The sequence below is a fragment of the Mastomys coucha genome, chromosome X (genome assembly GCF_008632895.1).
Source record: "Mastomys coucha isolate ucsf_1 chromosome X, UCSF_Mcou_1, whole genome shotgun sequence".
Classification (NCBI taxonomy): Eukaryota; Metazoa; Chordata; class Mammalia; order Rodentia; family Muridae; genus Mastomys; species Mastomys coucha.
The window spans coordinates 155,601,418-155,608,241 of NC_045030.1; positions in this window are offsets into that span (position 1 = coordinate 155,601,418).

Here is a 6,824-nt window from a genome sequence, read left to right on the forward strand (position 1 = left end):
TATAAAAATTGGTTTATTGTAAAAGCTGGGACCTCAGACTGTACCTCACCATCCCCAGAGCTTCTCACAGCCTGATGCTCACCGGTGGCATGGGGTGCATGCAGTCAAAACTTCCAGTGTTCCACCTCACCCAGTGGCCCGAACCCTGAGCTGTATGCAGGACATCTTTTAACCTACTCTCCATCAGGGTCACACCTTCTAATAGTGCCACTCCCTGGGCTGAGCATATACAAACCATTATACTTTGTATTACATTATCTCAGTCCTCATTCTGAGACAACTACACACAATGGCCGTGCTGTTGTTTCCATTTTATGCTTGAGGAAAGTGAGGCCTAGAGAGTTTAAAGTTACTTGTAAAAAGAAAAAAATGTCACATATCTACTTGCAGGCAGATTTGTGGTTGATTTCACTATGCAAATGGGAAATATCATCTCTCAATGACCCAACACCTAAAGGTTACAACTCAGATACCCAGGGTGCTCTTTTGTCTGTCTTGAGTTTCCTAACTTTATCCAATTGCTCTACACAATAAGATGTTGGCATGCATGTGGCCAGGAAGAACTCCCATGATCCCATTTTTTCTGTTTCTTACAAATAGCCTTACAGACATTTGTTGAAGAGACTGGAAAGTGTTAAACATCTAACTAAAAGCAGGTTTGTCAATTGGCAAGGGATTTGTAATGTATGATTTTCCTTTCCACCAAGACCACCAGCTACAGAGAGCTATTTATAATATTCATTGTCTCACATTCCGGTGTGCAAGAGACATTTTTAGACCATATTGACAGCTCAGTCCTGCACACTCTATAGCCATCTTCAACTGAAGTCTGTGAGTGATGATGGTGTTGCTATTGTTTAATTATACCCCCACACCTCTCAACAGAAAAACTATAGCTGAGAAGGTAAAAGCAAAACTTTAGAATTAGTTTAGACCCTGGTTAAAATCCTGAGATCACTATTCCTAAGTCATGACTCCTTGAATAAGTTAATTTTTGGTGCCCTGGTTTTCCTGTGTCAAATAGAGGGAAGAGGCTGTTAGGAAGTATTTTTTTAAAGAGTTATTTATTTATTTATTATATGTAAGTATACTGTAACTGTCTTCAGACACCCCAGAAGAGGGCATCAGATCTCATTACAGATGGTTGTGAGCCACCATGTGGTTGCTGGGATTTGAACTCAAGACCTTCGGAAGAGCAATCAGTGCTCTTAACTGCTGAGCCATCTCTCCAGCCCTCTTAGGAAGTGTTTGTTCATTCTGTTTTAAATAGGATCTCACTATATAGCCTAGATTGGCCTTGAAATCAAAGCAATACTCCTGCCTCAGCTTCCCATGTGCTGCCACACCCAGCTTTAATGTAAAGATTAAATGATACTACTCTTGTCAAGAACTTGTTAGGAAAGGCTACTCTCCATCTTCCTTTTTAAAAAGTTGAGACGCTGTGACCTCACCAAGTTCTACATTATCTATGGTCAATGACAAAGGAAAGGAATATGAGATATTTTCCATGGGAAATGGGGCTGGGGATATAAAATTATTGGTGAAAATCATTTCTAGTGTCTACTGTAGTATAAACACAGCACAAGATAATGCCCCTAGGGAGTCGATAAACTCAAGACCAGTGATCACATCTGGAGTCAATGGAGGATCTTTATAATTTCCTGAGGGAAATCATCCCCAAATACTCTAAGTCTCCTTCGAACCCAGTGTGGCCACAATCACTGACTGTCAACGCCTGAGGACTATAGAAAGCAGGCCTGGGCCTGGTCTGCCTTTCATGACTGCCTCCCATGGTCATAATTACCCAGCATAACAGGCTTCTCTTCTAACAGACAGAGTTAATATGTCCAGTCCTGGATAATAATTTGAAGTCTGCAATAAGTTACATTGTAAACAAGACAGAGTGCTGTTTAAAACAAAGCAAAACAAAACAAAAACAGGGAGCATATTTTTGCTAAGGGAAGAAATGAAACTAACAAAGAGGTCGTAATATCCGTATTTCCGAAACAAATGAAATCTAACAATCTGTGTCTGCAAGAATCCTCCTGGTTTGTTTTTGGGGGTTTTTTGTTTTTTTGTTTTTTTTACATTATAAATAAAAAGTTCTGTGACTAACATCTTCTACACTTTTCTTGAGTTTACTAGATCTCTATTTTAATCAGCTATTCCTATTCATACCATTCATTTAAAAGACTGACAAACAGATTTTTAAAAATATTTTCTTTCTTGTTTCTTTCTTTGCTTCTTTCTTTCCATCATGTTGCCCAACCTTCTAGTCCTTCTTGCTTGCAGAGTTCTTTACCCCTTCTCCTCCCCTTCAACTCTGAGTGGCTACTCCCCCCAATCTCTCCACCCTGATTCATCAAGTCTCTACAGGATTAGGCACATCCTTTCCCACTGAGACCAGACATGGAAGTCCTCTGCTACATATATGCTGGAGGCCTTGGACCAGTCTGAGTATTCTACTGATTGGTGGCTCAGTCTCTGGAAGCTCCCAGGGGTCCAGGTTAATTGGCACTGTTGGTCTTCCTATGGGGTTGCCATACTCTTCAGTTCCTTCAATCCTTTCCCCAACTCTTCCATAGGGGTTCCTGACCTCCATCCAATCAATGTTTGTCTTTGGGAATCTGTATCTGTCTCCAGATTTTTTTTTTTTTATTTAACTTGGCAGTGACTTTGACTGGTCTTTCAGGCACCATAAGTCAGCTCAGTTTTAGAGAAAGTTTCAATAATAAATGGTTATGATGCCATAAATACCTTTGGCAGATTGCAGAAGTAATGGCTGCCAGTTTTATTCAAGTCTCCTTGTATCTATAACTTTGCATAGTCTCTGTCTAGATGAACTCTAGCCTTGGCCATATGATTTATTTTTCCAAAAGAGCAATAGGTGTGATGTAAACAACACTTGCAAGGTATTTGCACTCAGAATTTACCCTCATTGTCCTGCCATGCTTGGAATTTTCAATATAAGCTGTCACATGAAAACTTTTATTGAGATGTGTCTGGTGAATAATGAGAGAGATCCAAGGCAAGAACTCTAATGGCTACTTCAGCCAATATCCTAGCAGCCGGAACAGCTGCTTAAAAGTATATAAGTATCACCCAACAGAGACAAACAAAACACTCATCTGTCTGAGCCCAGCCTCAATTGCCAGACCACAGGATCCTGCTTCTTTTTTTAAGCCACTAGATTAGGTGATCTGTTACAGAACAGCTAATCAAAACAGTGTCCTAGAGAAGGAAATAGTATAACAGCAATACCAAAGCAAATGTTGGATTCCATCAGGATGATTTTGTTTACAAACAATGGAGCTGACATCAAATAGGAAGTTATCATCAAGATCCCTATAAAAAAAAAAAAGAGAAAACATAGCCAGAAAAATCATCCTTAGGATGTGGCCTTAGTCTCCAGGAGTGTGGTGTGGGCCTAACCCTAACCCTAACCTAACCCTAACCCTAACCCTAACCCTAACCCTAACCCTAACCCTAACCCTTGCTACTCAATTGAAGCCAATTGCAGAGACGCTTGAAATGATGATTTTTAAGAATAATGAGGGCCTCTGGCTCAACACCACCCAGAGCTTCATTTGCTCCTTTTCATTTTATATTTTATATTCAGACTCTGAAGTCCTTGGTTAGACAAAATCAACAAACTTGGTGAAAATGCTACTTGCTTTCTAATATTTTCCCATCTGCTTTTCTTAAGGGTGTCCTCTGTAAGGTGTCACACAAGTCACTATTTACTTTTGTCCTCTCTGAGAATATCACAATATTTCTCTCTCAGCCACATTAAAAACCTTTCACTTCCACTTATTCTACTGATTCCAAAATGGGTTTGACCATGGAACTCTTTTATTTTAAGCAATGCATAGTAAATTTCAGTGTTTCTAGGAAAAAACTTTGAGAAATCTTTGAACTTTATTATAGTTAATTATAGCATGTGTGTGCACACACATATAGAAAAGCACCAAAAGTACAATCATGAAGGATTGTGGTGAATGATTATGTATCACAATTGCCTCTCTCCTTCCAATAATTAACTATACCCTTGATCTTATTAAAATAATTACAATAACAATAGCAAATGTTTTAGTCCCACATAAGTATGCATCCCTAAGCTATAGATTTAGGCATGATTTAGTTACTTTTATAATCACTGGGATAAAATACTTGAAAGAAACAAAGGAAGACGCCTTATTTTGGCTCACTGTTTAAGAGCATACAGTTCATTGTGGTGTCAATAGGGGCATGAAGCTGCTCATTTACATCTCAGCTGACCAGAAAACAGTAGAGTCAAATAAAACCCAGGCCACATAAGACCTGTTCCCAGTAACCTACTTTCTCCAAAAAGACCCAACCGCATAAAAGTCATATAAACCTCTCAAGGCAGTGTCACCAGCTGGGAACCAGATATTCAACAACATAAGCTGATTGGTGACATTTCACATTCAAATTCTAACACTGGCTTTGTCCCTTTAAAAAAAAAAAAACTATACAGGTGGAATCTTATACTCTGTATCGCAAGGACATAGGGTGTATCTGCACCTTTAACCCATAATATCGGATTTCCTCCCAACAATAGTACCAGCTGATATTCCTATCAGCATTGTATGAGTTCCAGTTGTCCCACATCCTTAGTTCTACTACGTTTTGGCTGATATTTTAATTTTTGTTAATGTGTTCAAAAACCAGCAGAGATTTTTACCTTGTACCTTTTCTTATTAGTAATGATGTTGAGTATGTGTTTATCATTCATTTGAGTACCCTTTTCTGTATGATTCATACTCAAATTATTTGCTCATTTGTCTGAGTTTTTTTTCCTTAATTTATAGGAGTTTTTAAAATATTTTCTACATAATACCCTTTGTTGTTAGAGTTGTAGAAAAATGTTTTCCTCCTCTCTACAGTTTATGTTTCCCTGTTTTAATGTATTTTGATAACCTAGCTTCGTCATTCAAGTAGAATCAAATATATCAATTGATTTCTTGTTTGATTCCGTGTATGTGTTTCAGTCTCATAGTTACCATGTTCAGTGGTGTTCTGGGGAGCTTAGCTTTGAGTACTCAAATCTTTAGGCATCACTACTGATTCCACTGCAAACTGAAAGCTCATAACAACTGAGAAGACAGGAAATAGGGTGGATGGAAAGGAATGCTGGGAAAGTGAGAGTAGGAGTGTTACATACCCACAGGGAGGTAACAAGGCCCCAGCTACCATCTAATTTCTATGTATACAAAGGAAGTTGCTAGTATTACCAGAAAGGAGAGTCAGTTAAGCTACATGGAGAGTGATGCCTTCATCAGTATCTCAGAAGGTAACTGTACTGAGAAAATCACCACTTAGGTAGACCCATTAGTTTCATCTTGAAAGTCTTTGCTGTGATTATTAATAAATCGACATTAGTACAACAGGTGACCCTGATCACCCTGGACCGAGAGGTCTCTGCTCGTCAATGTGACTCCCTTATTGGGAATTGTGGTTGTGAACCCAAGGATATATGATGAGAAAACAGAAGGGTTCCAGCACAGCAGCAGGGACTAATCTATCCAACTCCAGTAAGAAGTTTGTCACAAGGGCTAGCATTTCACAAGACATAATTTAGAGTGTCAAGTAGGCCTCTGTGTGGTAATGCTGGAGGTTTTCCAACCCAAAGGCTATTCAGCTCTTCAGTTATCACTGAAAATGATCAAGACAGTCACAGGAAGCTACTTCGCAAGCTTTTCTCACTCCCTTATCCATGTGTCCCATCGATGACCTGAAGGGATCCTGTCCTAGTTTGCTTTCCGTTGCCGTGACAAACACCATGACTAAAAGAAAGTTGGGGAGGCCAAGGTTTATCTCAGCTTACAAGTTATAGTTCATTGGCGGGGGAAAGCCAAGGCAGGAAAGTCATGATAGGAGCTTCAAGCAGAAACCATGGAGAAACACTACTTAGTAATTTGCTACCAACTACCTTTCTTAGCCAGTTCCAAGCCCCCATGACCAGGCCTGGCACAGCCTACAATAGGCTTGGCATCCTACACCAATTAGCAATCAAGAAAATACCCAGTAGTCATGCAGTGGTGGCACACACCTTTAATCCCAGAATTTGGGAGGCAAAGGCAGGTGGAATTCTGAGTTCGAGGCCAGCTTGGTCGATAGAGTGAGTTCCAGGACAGCCAGGGCTATACAGAGAAACCCTGTCTCAAAAAAAAACAAAAAAACAAAAACCCTTGTAGACATGCCTATGACAATTTTGATGGAGGCAATTCCTTAAATGAGTTGTTCTCTTCTCAAGTGTGTCAAGTTTGTCAACTAAGTTTATCCACCCCTTCTAGGAAGTCCCATGCAATTCAAGGATAGCATGCTTTTTTCTGGCCTCAGTTGACCAAGTTGCTCCAGGTTCTGATTCAAGTGTTTGTTTCCCATTGGCAACATCTAGTTCCATGGCATTGCATCCAGTCCACAGACATGAAAGGCTAAATAGTAGGTCTGCATGCATCCTTTAGGCCAACTAGAGAGCTCATCATTCCACTCATTTTAAGTGGTTGCATAATGAGCCAGCAGGGTGCTCAAATCCTCAATGTCCACTAGATTTCAGAGAGCAGATGAAAACCAAAAACCTAGTGTAAGGAACTCCTGAGAGGCAGGCTAGGATCTGACGTTAGCCTGAGACATTGTTGCAATGTCCATTAAGCTTTTCTTCAAGACAAGGAACTTGAGGAGCAACTACAACAATTAGATTATCTGGAATTCTTTTGGCTGTCCAACACCCTTGATCCAGCTGCAGGATTTTTTTTATTAGATATTTTCTTTATTTATATGTCATAGGATATCTCCTTTCC